We start from the raw sequence: 14,878 nt of genomic DNA on the forward strand, positions 1-14,878 counted from the left end.
ATCAGTACTTCCCGTTTAGATTTTACGTATTCAAGCAATTCCAAGATATCAATGATAGAAGTAAAGAATTGTATTTAATCTTACTGTATAAAGTAAAACTTTCACTTAACAATTAACGGTATTCAGGGTTTTGTTGAAATTTCACAAATAAGCAGAGCCTTAATATGAGCGGGGTTATAGAATTTACATCTCCCGTAGTATGCATTTCATTTGTATTCATAGTATTCATAGATATAGGAACAGCTAATGCAGCATTTACCGATATAGTACCTAATAGGGTGCAGGATCCAGGCTGACACAAACAGAGATTTTAGGAGGCACAGGAGGAGGCGTCTTGAGGAATCAGGATCATGTGAGTCAGGTGGGACCAAGGATCCCCAGGAGGCGAGTGCAGGATACGGGACCATGTGAGGTTCAGTGCAGGATCACAGGAGGCGAAGAGCAGGGGGATCCAGGACCATGTGAGTTCAGTGCAGGAATCACAGGAGGCGAGAGCAGGATCAGGACCCGCGTGAGTTCAGTGGATGCAGGATCACAGGGGAGGCGAAGAGCAGGATCAGGAAGGACCATGGCAGAGTTCGAGGTGCAGGATCACAGGGGAGACAAGTGCAGGATCAGGACCATGTGAGTTCAGTGCAGGATCACAGGAGACGAAGTGCAGGATCAGGGATTAGTGAGTCGAGTGCAGGACCAGGATGACGGGAGTCAGGTGCAGGACCAGGGACCATGTGAGTTCAGTGCAGGATCAGGACCATGTGAGTCAAGTGCAGGATCACAGGAGACGAGTGCAGGATCCTACGAAGGAGGAGTGCAGGATCCTGCGAAATGAAGGTGCAGGATCAGGATTAAGTGAGTCGAGTGCAGGACCAGGATGATGGGGAGTCGAGTGCAGGACCAGGGATGACGGGAGTAGAGTGCAGGGACCACAGGAGATGCAGCAGGATCACTTAGGGTAACAGCAGAATCACATACCTGAAATAGGAAACAAATATTTCATATTATTATGAAAAATAATAATATCACTTCAAGGCAGTATTTCAATTCAACATGTTTGATAAATGATAAAGTAAGTGTATTAATCTTACTATTATAAAGTAAAACTTGCATAACAATTAACATTCAGGTTTGTTGAAATTTCAGGAGTAGTTTATAGAATTTAATATAATAATATTATTTTATTTAATATTTATAGTATTTATAGATATAGAGACAGCGATTAACATTTACCCATATAGTACTAATGAGTGCAGGATCAGGATCAGGCGACACAAGTGCGGAGGATCACAGGAGACGCGTGTACAGATCAGGATCATGTGAGACGAAGTGCAGGATCAGGATTAAGTGAGTCGAGTGCAGAGCAGGATGACGGGAGTCAAGTGCAGGACCAGGACCATGTGAGTTCAGTGCAGGATCAGAGGAGACGAGTGCAGGATCACATACCTGAAATAGGGAAACCAATATTTCATATTATTAGAAAATAATAATATCACTCAGGCAGGGCTGGACTGGCCATCTGGCATACCGGGCATTTTCCGGTGGGCCGAGCACTTTTGGGCCAATCGCCGGATATAAATAGGCCTTTTTATTTTTTGGGGCCGGCCGGCCCATAAAGAACTCACTGCAGCCCATTGGTTAATTTTCTTTATTGGCACTGGCCTGACCCAATCAAATCCAGGAACCCCCTTCCCACCGGGCCAGCCACATTACTACGAATCCCACTATGGCCACGCCTCCGGCCCTGAGACGGGAGCTGTAATAGTTATGCTGGAAGTTTAGCATCCACGTTAAAATGGACAAACGACCACCAAGTGCAAGGGAGGTGCAGAGAGAAATTAGAGGAGAAAAGATTAAGAATCTACAGGCGGATTCCTCAAAATGTGCCACACACTTCTGACATGTTTGGGTCTGTAGTAGCTGCGTTTCCAACATCAGCATTACCTGAAGAAGAGGAGGAGAGGTGGCTGGATATACAGAGAAGCAAAAAGGAAGGAGAGTGACCAATGACACGGCCATGGGAACGAAAGTGAGGAAAAGATGAAAGAGAGAGTGAGACATGCGTTGTAAGGAGGAGTGGCAAATTAACAGGGACTCTCAGGAAGGGAGGGAGGCTGTGTGTGTGTGTGTGTGTGTGTGTGCGCCACGCATGCGTGGCGAGTGGGTGTCACATCATAACAACTAACAAGCAGTTTGGCTGTAACATTAAAGTTAGTGGCTGTCAGGTAACCTAACTGTTTAAGCTTACATTGAAAATGCTAGCGGTTAGCCTGTTGGGTAGCTGAAAAGTTTGTGTTGATACAAGCATCAGAGTTCCTTGAAATGTTTAATTAGCTTCCTCGTATTGGTGCTCTTTTCCAGGGCATATACTACTCTCAGATTTAGTGTAGCTTTTGGGAAGTGTACTGGTTATAGTATTTAGCAGACACTTGTGTCCAAAGCGACAAAATATGAATCTTACAATAGTTAAAATTAACAGTAAACTGTTTTAAAGTTGCTAAGCCAATATTAATAATAACAATAATGGCAATACAATATCAATAATAAAAAAATACCATAAATATACAAATCATAACTACAAGAATGAATTAATTATTTAAGTGTAAGATCAACAGATAAGTCTTGAGACCCCTCTGAAGGATCCAAAACTATCACATGAACACAGAACACTAGGCAATTGTTATCATAGAATGCAAGCAGATTTTAAGAGGACTGTCTGCAGGGAACGACTAATGTCTGACCAATCACAGTGGTGTTACCGCCTGGGCCAAAATGCCCGGACCAATTTTTTGTCTCAGTCCAACCCTGCTTCAAGGCAGTATTTCAATTCAACAGGTTTCCTTAATCTCTGATAGCACATGATTTTTTTGTACAATAACTTGCCAACTTAAAATGGCTAAACACGAGCTAGAGCTAATACACTGCAAAGATAACGTTATAACTAAGTTAGAATTTATAAATTTGGTGCAGGTAAAATAGTAAAAATGGTAGCAGGTAGACTACAATCCTGACACAGATCAGTGTAGAATTAGACAGAATTTCATTGTGTTCACATGTAAAGTGACTTACTTTTTTTCTCCTTGGGGAGCCTGGACATGCCGCTGACCTGAAAGAAGAAAATAAGAAAAAATTAACATTGTATTTTAACACTAAGCTTGACCGTTCCTTCAGGTTTTGGCAATTTATTATATTATTATTGTCTTTAAGGCCATGTTTACACATATATGTAGATATTTTTATAAACGGATTTTTAAAAAACATCAGTTTGAGGTTGCTAAAACTTCAGTACAAACACATATTTACAAATGTATACTTTATACTTACTTTACTATACTTATTTTTCCCCAATCATTAGATACAGCAGCATTTGTTCTCCTGGTTAACATTACATGTCCTTTATGTCTCCTTTGCACAGCTACAATAAACTTAAACCTACCCAGAGCCATCTTTCTATGGCTCTGAACCTACCTAACGTTCCGTGTACTTTTCGTTAATTTATTTTTTTTTTTAACAAATAAATGAAAAACGAATTGTGCTTTTCTCTTTATTGGTTTTCAAACTGTTGAAGAGATAAACCATAAAAAAAAAGTAATTTCCCTCATTTTTTTTTTTACTGAAAATCAAATACATGGACCACCCCTGGTAATACATAAACAATTCTCATAAAATGCGGAAAAGGTCAATAATACTCAAGTTTTCCCTTTTCTTAAGCTTTCTAAATTTAACAGAAACGAATAATAATAATCGAAGGATGCTTGCTTGCTAGTTCAAGTTAGCTAGCGATAATTGCTAAGGTAACTAACGTTATGTCTTATGCACGTAATTGTCTTTTAAAGTTAGCTATCTATATTGTGCACTTACCTTTTCCATCGACGTGCTGTTCGCGCGGAACTGCTGCACCCGTGGTAAGGTATTTTCGATACTCCATTATGAACTTAAAATCAAAATACCGTCTTCCATAGTTGACTCTGAAATCACTGTCTTATTGTTCTTCTTCTTGTTTTTATGGCAGTTGGCAAACAACGTCTGGTTGCATTACCGCCACCTTCTGAAATGAAGTGCATGTCAGAATAATATATTTACCTACACTTAAATTATCTTCATTAAACCAGTTCTTCTAAAAAAAGAAAAGAAAAGAAAAACATAAAACATAAATCTTCAGAATTCCTTTGCAAAATATAATTTACCATCTCTTCATCTATATTTGAACCTTGCTTTCTCGTAGCACACACTAACCCTTACCTCCGGTAACGGCCATCTGATCTAAAACTAAAATAACTAAAATAGAAAAATAATGAATGTAAGATAATAATAATAATAATAATAATAATAATAATAATAACATATTGGTTTTGATTTTTTAAACATTAACATTTTTCTTATTGAGAATTGTTTTGTTTTTATTAGTAACCAGAGCTGCTAACGGCTCTGGTAGTAACCAGTTCTGTCACTATAGCAACACCGCCCGCACAACCTGAGAAAAACGTTAACGACGCGCCAAAGGAGAAGCGTATACGTATGCTTGTAAAATGGTGTGCCGGGTCGATGAGGGGAAATTTAGTATTGTTCACATTAAATTTACGAAAATTTTGATCTGGAAAGTTTTTTAAACGGCGTGATTACCTACGAAGACGAATTTGCCGTCGAGTGGGGTGTGGGAAAACGACCAAAAGGTGGATTCCCCATTTATATGGCTACCGTTCAATCAGTTGGAGGTAAGTTAACGTTTTTTTTACTGCTTTGTATTAGTTACACAGGGACATATGCTCCATTAACATAAATAGATAATTTTATAACGAAACTACGTTGTCAAGAATGTGTTTAGTTAACGTTATATGTGTTTAGTTTTGTTGAGGCAAAATCTTTATTTGACTTGCCACATTAAGGCTTGTCCGCTTGTCCGGAAAAGTGGATTTTTACCGGATTTGAAACAATAGCTACATTTTTCCCCCGCAATCCGGGCAGCGGGCCGCTAACGTTACACCCAGGCCGCTGTTCAGCTCATTCTCTGTAAGCAATGCAGCATGAAAGCACGGCGAACCAGCCGGTGTTAGTTAGCTAACGTTAGCTTGCTAACTGTGCCTTAACGTTACCTCCTCGCCACATCGTTGACAGAAAATGAGAGACCCGGTGCTAATACGTCACCGGTGCCTTAACGACCGTTATCTACCGGACCGTATTGCAACGCAGATTTTGGTGCCACTGAAATGCTTCTGTCTGATGCTCCGAAAACGGACGTTAGAGGCAACCAAACATCACCGCATGTCATGCTAGTTAAAACAACACTTGGCAGCAGGTAAAGTTAGCCTACCGTTAACTAGCAGCTAGAGTGCCGTCGAGAGTTAAAAATGCTGACAGCTAAACGGTGTAAAATATGTCTATCTGTATTTCACTGGAGAGTAACGTATGACAGTGTGCAGCTGCTGTTGTCGTCGGAAAAACAACACAGATGTTGCGTTCACTTGAAATTGGCCTCGCCAACCTCGTGCTGCATTCGTTGTTGTAAAATACACCGTTCCCATCCAGTGGTCGTTTTTGCCGTTCTATAATGTAATTTTTGACTTAGTATCTCAATATATTGACTTAGTATCTCAATATATTGACTTAGTATTTTATTAATGCTGATAGTGTTTGGATCCTTTCAACGGTTTTATCATAAAATTATGAATCTTTACCCGGACAAGTGACTTTTGTGCATGGAAAAGTGAAACGTAAAGGACAAGTGCCTCAAAAAATTTATGTCAAGCCCTGACTTGCTAAAACTACGTTACCTCGAGGTTATGTAGGATAACGTTAATGAACGGCGTTCCGATATGAGTGATCTATTTGTGATAATATCACAAATAGATCACAAATAGATCACTCATATCGGAACGCCGATAATGTGATAATATCATATTGAGTGGGCATTACATTATTCTTTAACTTAGACACTTGTTGGTAACTATCAGTGTTAGTGGCAATGGTGACTGATATTTCTCTGCAATAGACATGAATACTTTGGAGCGAAAGTTGGACAAACGTTCGAAGAAAGATTCCGAAGACGCCATTGTGGGAAAGAGAATCCGTGTTGCCAAACGTCTGTGGGAGGATGAGGATGAGGATGACCCCCCTACTGCCGTGGCCACAGTCAGTGGAACCAAAGTGAGTTTTTGTTTAATGTACTAACATTTAATTCTTTACCCCATAAAGACGATATTTTGACGACACCCCCTGTACCCAAAATGACGAGATTTGAATTGTTTTGGCTTATTTCTCGTTTAAACACCCATTTTGACCTCAAAGTACGCTGGTACGTCTAAACTACGCAAAAACCTGGTGACACCTCTGTGCACGCGCAGTCCTCAAATCAAGCAGCAGCAAAAGAAGAACAGTTCAACCAATCATAACGCTGGGTTAATTCCCCAAATGGCAAGCGTGTATGATTGACAGATGTGTAAGGCCTACCATTAAACAGAGACTGAAAATCGACACCAAGAATCCCGCTCGATCCCCTTCCACTCGCTCAGCGCAGCAGCCCGCCGTCTGACTGATTTAAACGAGGACAGTAGCTACAGTAGTCAGTCACGGTACTTCTGATTCCTGAAGGTAAACGGGCTGGGGTGGATGTGGAAAGTTGAAATATTGTATTGAGTTAACTTAAAATGGATTTGATTATCACACAGGAGTGATCGAATGGATTATTTTAAAATACTCCATCATTCGTTCATGGTTTCTCAGATAAGAGAGAGACTTCATTCGGCCATGCAAATTATAAATGCTTGCTGTATAACCATCTTATATCATTTATATCTACTATGTACCATACTACAAACAAACTACAAAACAAGCTGCTCAGATTTGCTTCCTGTTTGTACTTCAAAACCGGAGCTCATTTGAAATATGCCGCATCCCCCCTCCCAAGCAACACTATTGTTTATAAATTTTAGGTGGCTTGGGACAAAAATATCATACAGTAAGCTTGTAAGCATAATGATATATATAAACTACGGCAATTTTTAATTTTTTTTTTTTAAATTAAAAAAACATTTATATGTTGCCACAGGCTGCCATTCACAATCAAAGCGAAAACCTTAGCTTCTTCGTAGAAAACAAGCAGAAAAATAGTTACACCGTAGCGTCACAAGAATTGCTTGAAATAAAAATTTTTTTATTCTTATTCACAGGATTTTTAAATGTATTATATTTCCATACACACCAGTACAAAAAACTTAAATAGCTGGGGCTTTTGTTTTGCCACATCATAACAAATCGACCTGCTATTTAATCCCGCAGACAAAAATTTAACTTTTTTTACATTGAATCTAGAAAAAAAATAGACCTACCTACCGACCTTTTTTTCTTCTTTTTGCTGTTACTGCAATATTTTTTAAGGATGGCCTCATTATTTTAAAAAGGACTGATAAGAAGCGTGATGTTTTCAACAGTGAGTCTCACTAATACATTGATGGGATAAATGCAGAGACTGAATTTCCCTCACAGGATCAAAAGAGTATACTTCTATTCTTATACTTATTGGCTACAGTCTTTCACATCCGTTTTTCTTGTTGATGCAGAGATACCTCAGATAAAAGAAATGCTCAATAGCTCCATGCACCTCGGCAGTCCAGGGTCTCTCCCCAGCCCTTCAAACCCTGTTCAAATAGTGAGTACTTTTTTATGCAGTGCTGTTGGAAAGTATGTGAACTGCTTGCAATCACCTTGTCTTCTATATTAATTGGTCATAATCGAATACAGTTTACTGTAAATTTGTCCTAATCTAATCTCCCAAATTTCCTGGTACCTTGTGGCAATTGCTCTTTTTGACACTACTTATTGATAATATGAAATCTCCAACATTGACAGTAGGGACCAGGAATGCTTGTCATAATACTATTGGGACCAATTTCAACAGTCAATTGTACATAAATCTGGAATGCTGGATATGTTGTTTACTATACTGAAATAAGACTTTTAAGCCTATCAATTTTATTTTGTTCAACAGGAAGAAATTGTCCCGGGTTCAGGTGTTTACGTACCGCGAAGTGTGTGGCGCTCTGCTTGCCAGGCATCCAGTGGGACTTCAATGGCAAGGATTTTGCTGCTTGGGGTGTTTGACATTGAAACACTCGTCAAAAGTAATTTGAGAGGTTAGTATTGTCTGTGCAGTAGTGTAGAGTGTGGTTAAAAATGCTTATTCTATGGTCACATTTGTTATGTTAAAGCTACATTGTGTAAAAACTTCTCCCATCTAGCGGTGAAATTCTATATGACAACCAACTGAATATTACTTTCTAGCCCCTCCATTCCGAGCGTGTTTTAACTCCTACGGTGGCCGTTTCATGTAAAGGCTTCCAGTACAAAGCAAAAGCAATGAAAAAAAATAACTACAATTTAGAGTGTCCTTTGCCTGTGATCCGTCATAGCACACAGATTTATGTTACAACGTAGCCTAGACAATTCTTTTTCATCGGCGCAAGGAAAAGTATCCTAGACGTCGTTCTAGCGTTATGCACAACCATGCTATAGTTAGCCAAGCAACTATAAAACTCGAATTTACACCATAGACTGTATAGATTTAGACGAATAGGCTGAATTACCTTGGAGAAGAAAGCAGGCAACTTTTGCGCGTTCCCTTTAAAAACCCTTGTTCCTCATGAGGCCACTCCAATATTGACTTTGGTCTTGTTTTTCCTGTCGCGTTGTCGTTATAATTCTCTTTTTCGCTTCCTTGGTGACTCCTTTTCACGTCCTCGAGAATAGGTGTGATCCTCCATCTTCAAAAGTGGGGAATGACCGAAAAAGTTTGAGAACCACTGCCTTAGATGGTAGCGACCAACCCTCTGGCTCAAGAACTACCTTACTGAACTGATTGGAATCAAACCAAACTGGTCTACCCTTATTCCGATTAAGACACCCAGATAATGCAATTGAAAGTCAAATAACTTGTGCATGTACAGTATACACCAATTGAACTGAAGTTGGACTGGAGGAACCCTGCTTGCCGTGTTGTCTGCCTTCTGCCCCTTCTTCCAATGGAACCTATATATAACATTTTCATAGGATTTGTGTTACGTGCCTTATACTGGAATTCAGGTCTTAGCCTGATTATTAGTAATAATTTGATTAAAGGGGCGATGGTGGCGCAGGTGGTAGAGGTACCATTTGATTCGAGCCCCGCTCTGCCTGACCCCATCAAAGTGTCCTTGAGCAAGATACTGAACCCCAAACTTCTCCCAGTGGCAGGTTGGCACCATGCATAGCAGCCTCCGCCACTGATGTGTGAATGGGTGAATGTGAGGCATACATTGTAAGCAGCTTTGAGTGCTCGGGAGGAGTAGAAAAGCGCAATATAAATGGACCGACTGTGTGTATGTGTCTGTTTTCAACCATTTTGATTGTCATGCTGCTGATAATGAAAACGTAAACTATATACTGGTTATTGTTCATCCTGAGAAACAACTTTTTTTCCCTCAGGAGGGGAATCCAAGGTTTCAAAGGGGGGAGATGGGGAGAAGAAGCCGGCCTGGATGAAATAAAAGTAAAAGCTATAATGGGTAAGTTATGATTTTGCTATTTGACATCATCTGCCACAGGTCTGTATTTAAAGTGATGTGAGCCTAGACTCAGTCAAATCAGCTACTGGGCTGACAACATTTTAAAATCCTGTGCACAGAGCTGTACATGACTGTAGATGATTCATTTTCCAATGCTGAGCGAAGTCAACTTTAAAAGTGGTTACCTACGGCACTCAGCCTTCATTTATATTTATGCATTTTGCAGACGCCTTTATCCAAAGCTTACATTTTTCAACTGTCAATTAGTTCAGGGACAGTCTCCTCGAGAGCAACTTAGGGTTAAGTGCCTTGCTCAAGGGCACAACAGTGGTGACTGGGATTCGAAACTCACAAATTCCAGGCTACTGGCATACTAGCCAGGTTCCTTAAAGGAATACTAATAGGCTCGAATAGGCTCATTTTACAACTCCCCCAGAGATAAAAAGTTGAGGTTTACCGTTTTCGAATCCATTCAGCTGAACTCCGGGTCTGGCAGTACCACTTTTAGCATAGCTTAGCATAGATCATTGATTCTTACGAGTCCATTAGCATCTCTTTGAAAAGTTGCGATTTTCCAGGCCTATATGGCTAGGAACTATACTGTCATTCCTGTGTAATAATCAAGGATCTGTGCGGCCGTACATGGGTGCAGCAGGCGCAATGATATTATGCAGCGCAAACACAAACTTGCCAGTGACGACGTAAGTTATCTAGCTGGGGATTGGCTGGGGACTATTTTCGGGCACTGCGTAATATCATTGCGCCGCTGCACACATGGTAACGGCCGCACAGTTCCTTGATTATTATGCAGGAATGAGAGACTTTTAATTTTCCGTTGGTCTTAGTACCCGATGTAACTACAAAGAAGGTCAAGTTTTAAATAGGAAAAAATATCAAAACTCTTTTCATTTTTTTGAAAGAGATGCTAATGGAAAAGTGGTACTGCCAGACCCGGAGTTTGGCTGAATGGATTCGAGAATGATAAACCTCAACTTTTTATCTCTGGGGAGTTGTAAAATGAGCCAAAAAAAGTGTATCCCTTTAACTACTGTGCTACCACCACCCTTTGGCTTCGTGCCTGTGTCTGAACCACACCCATGGAGATATCTGTGAACAAATGGACAATCATTCATGGGGCTGCAGGTAGTGCATCCCAGAATTTTCAATGTATATGTTCAAATTCACATTCGGCGTTCCAAAAAAAAGTTAGTTTCGATGAGAGGTGGTGGTGTTTTGGCACTATCTCGCCTGCAAATTAAATTGGTGCAAAACTGGTTGCCATGCTTACACACTGATTGCAGTGTAAGTGTGGCCTTACTTGCATACTCACTTACTTTGTCACTCCATTTTACTGACTTGCACTAGAAGAAACTGCAATAAAGATTTTTTTTTATCTTGGTGATAAGTTTATCCACCAGTGTTTTGTCTGCTTTATACTTAAAACTTTTTTCTTTAAAATCTACCTTCTCAGATGCAGTTATGTCAAAGCACTCGGCTGTTTCGACTGGCCAGATCGGAACAGCCCTGAATGGGAAGATGGCAGAACTAAGACTGGCAATGTTCAGGAAAAATGTTACTTAAAAATTTGTTAAAATGAGAAATGTGTTTCCCCAGTGAGTGAGTTTAGAAATGTTTGAAATGTTTGAAAATGTAATACTGAGGGAAAAAAGGTGAGCACTTTGAAAAGGTTTTAAAAAGAAAATAAAGTCTAAAGTTAAATGAAGTAAAGTTTTTACTTGAAAAGATTGTACTTGTTTGTACTTGTCAAGTATTTTCTGAAAAAGAATTCGGTAAAGTTTGTATTTGAAAAGACTTGGAATTGTGTGTTCTGTGGAATGAGTACAAATATATGTGCAGGCTGTATAAAAAACATAGTTGTGTCACTAATATAATGGAAAGTAACATGGTATCATCATATTAGAAGCATATTTGTATCCGTAATATAAGTGAAAGTACATGGTATCATCATATTAGAAGCATATTTGTATCCGTAATATAAGTGAAAGTACATGGTATCATCATATTAGAAGCATATTTTTATCCGTAATATAAGTGAAAGTACATGGTATCATCATATTAGAAGCATATTTGTATCCGTAATATAAGTGAAAGTATGTACTATGGAAATAAGTACATATATGCATGTATACATATATGCGTCTTACATATATTAAACATTTATGTGCATATACAGGAAAATATATGGCACTTACATGAAAACGGCCATTTTTGCTATATTTTGAAATATATGTTTCATATATGTATATGTATTTTATATATATGAATTTTGCATATATTCCCATATAGGCAGCAGACATACATGGGCACTGACATTATATATGTTATTTACATATATGGCCATATATTACATTTTTGTATGGGGTCAGCCTCAGAAAAACCTCTGTCAGCCTCAGAAAAATGTCAGTGCGTGAGCTAGCAATAAAACAGCTAAAGTTATCTTGAGCAACAGGGTGGAAGAATGAATAACAAACCTAAATTAATTTAGGCTTATCTTTAATTCACCTCTATTTTTTTAACCGCCAGACAATGGAAAGAGTTAAAGAATAGGAGAGCTTGAAGCAACAACTTGAAAATGGTAAGTTTTAGGGGATTATATTTTCAGTTAGGTATGAGGTTTAACCATTAACAGAGCAAGCATCTTAACACAAACGCAATGCACAGGTATTTAAATAACCAGAACTTAACCATAGTCATTAACCTTATTTTAATGTTGGCATTGGCCAAGACTAATGAAAGTTTATGTGATGTAGCCTAAGCAACTGTAGCCCACACTATGCTGATGCAGCACATGAACAGGGGTGTGTAGTGTAGGCTAGTTCTGCTTGTAAAGGCAGTCGATCAAGTGATATTGTTAAATAGAAGCCTTTTAATGATCATGAACTATTTCTAATATTAACATACCTAAATATTAACATTCCTGTTAACATTACTAAAGTTAGAACATATTGTCATACAGTGTGAAAATGCACAGAAGACTAAGACACAAATTAACGTTATGCGCCTAACATGGCAAGCAGGATAGCACACTTTTACCCACCACCCTGGAAAGACAGAAGAAATTATTAATACTTTCCACAAGTGTCACTCATTTCAGTGTCTGTTCGGTTGTCTTCTAGTGCAAGTGAATAGGATTTTTGCAATAGACATTGATTAGTTGAAATTTAATTTCTAGGAGAGCTGACTGAAAAAGGTTTTGATACAAGAGTAAAAAAGCTCTGGTGGCCAAGGAAACTGGTAGGCTAGGCTTAAAGGTGCAATATGTAATATTGTATGTAATACTGGCAGCTAGCGGTTAAAATAGTTACTGCACTACCAATTCAAAATACTGGAGAGTCGTTTCCCCCGCACCCTCCTGCCCAGACTCGAAGTTCACGGGGGTTGCCAGGCTGAGACCGCAGCATTCACAACAATGTTGCTAGACGCTTTTCTCACATAGCCAGACATTACTCCACAGCACAGCAGAGTAGCTAATGTTAGATGCTAGTCTCACATAGCCAGACATTACTCCACAGCACAGAAGAGCATAGATATATACGACAGCAGAGTAGCTAACGTTAGATGCTAGTCTCACATAGCCAGACATTACTTCACAGCACAGCAGAGTAGCTAACGTTAGATGCTAGTCTCACATAGCCAGACATTACTCCACAGCACAGCGGAATAGCTAACGTTAGATGCTGGCTATATTGACAGTCATAAAAGCCCGTGCTCACGCGGAGCTCTGTAAGCAACTGACAGACACACTTTTTCGGCTTAAAATTACAGTATGAACCGCTAAAAACACAACAGCCTCACCGTCCTCTCCACACACCAGTCAGGCACAATTCCTCGGCTTAGAATTACAATAGGAACTGCTAAAAATACCACCACCATGCCGACTGAACAGCCCGGTCTCATGGCAGTTTGTGTAAATGTTTTTTGTTCGATTTTTACGTGGCGGACAACACGAATCGGCCGCCTCCCGGCCGCCTCATCCAGCGCATCCCCAGCGGGCCGCCTCGCGGGCGCCTCCCGGCTTATGGAGCTTCCTTTTCGGCCGCCTCCCGGCGTCCTTTCCCCGAGAAAATAACGTGACATTCGGCGTCCTTTCCCCGAGAAAATAACGTGACATTTACACGTAAAAAACGAGAACTACACGTTGTAAACAGCCATGGCCCGCTTGCCTGGTCCTCCCGGTAACGTTAGCAGGGTTAGCATGGCGGTGTTAGCCAGGACCAGTCGGGATCACTTTACTGGCTATGTCTCAATTGTTTTTGCGAGTAACCAACTCGGGTACTCTAGCTATATAATTCAATGTGAGTACACAAATGTTGAAATGACCTAAAATGCCCGTCCCTAGTGGCTGTGATAAATTAGCCTGAAGCTATGCTTACCTGTTCAGGAGGAAATAAGCCAATTCTGCATCCTTTTGGGATCTAAGCTGTCTCCATCTTTCAAATACATCTCCAATATTTACCAGGGGGTTGTAACGTCTCTGGTCACACAACTGTTTTTTTAGGTCGGGTAGAATCTATCTCCGTTGATCCTGTTTGTTTGTTTGCTGCTTTCATGGCTGTACTACCGTTACAGCTGTAGCGCGCTGGGTTTACGTTTTTACAGGTATATCTGGCAACCCGGCCTGGCTGTCAAACTGGGCCGTTGATAACAACACACAGATCAAAACAAACAGAAATTCCGTCACGGAATGTAAATTTCAAAAAGAAAAAATACTGACATTAGAGTTGTTGTCAGAAAAGATAGTATTTCAGCTTAACATGTTTCCTTAATATCTGATGAGGCATTGGTGTCATTTTTGGATTTATTACAGTACAAATATTACATATTGGACCTTTAAGTATTGCTGCACATTTTCATGATTAACTAATTAATTAATTTCAGTATCAGATCCTTATGGTATAATGTCATGTACAATAGCCAACATATGATGATTGCATATGAAATTTGATGAGTAATTCTTTGATTTTACTGAGTGCTTGTTCGTGCCTTGTGTTATACCACCACCATTTCTATTGTAGGGCAGAGTGAAGGGAGTAACACTGGTAACTCCAGTTCTGGCAAGGATTATTTGAGTAAGCAAGCTCCATATTATGCATATTCACAATGAGATGAAAAAGATGTTGAGTTGCTTGGATTTCGAACAGTTTCTCAAATAAATGTCTGTTGTGTGTGTGCTTTTGCTAAAGCCAAAAATCTTGTACAGCCGCAGTTTGTGAAGAAGAAGCAGTGTCCACTGGCAGTTAAACCTTCAAAGTCTTCACATATAAAGGTTAGAAAAGTCTGTTCTGACCCTAAATAAACACAATATTAGGTCAAGCAACAAAAGGCGT

General features: G+C 39.6%; 1 long non-coding RNA gene across 1 annotated transcript; it reads right to left on the bottom strand.

Annotated features, from left to right (window-relative positions):
* Positions 1 to 1,363: 1,363 nt before the first annotated feature.
* LOC120549195 lies at positions 1,364 to 3,881 on the bottom strand. The gene is made up of 3 exons (XR_005637344.1): positions 3,856 to 3,881; positions 3,064 to 3,100; positions 1,364 to 1,440 (listed from the first exon to the last, which is right to left on the bottom strand). It is a non-coding gene; the product is annotated as an uncharacterized LOC120549195 (long non-coding RNA).
* Positions 3,882 to 14,878: the final 10,997 nt, after the last annotated feature.

This window comes from Perca fluviatilis, chromosome 20 (genome assembly GCF_010015445.1).
Source record: "Perca fluviatilis chromosome 20, GENO_Pfluv_1.0, whole genome shotgun sequence".
In the NCBI taxonomy this organism is placed as follows: Eukaryota; Metazoa; Chordata; class Actinopteri; order Perciformes; family Percidae; genus Perca; species Perca fluviatilis.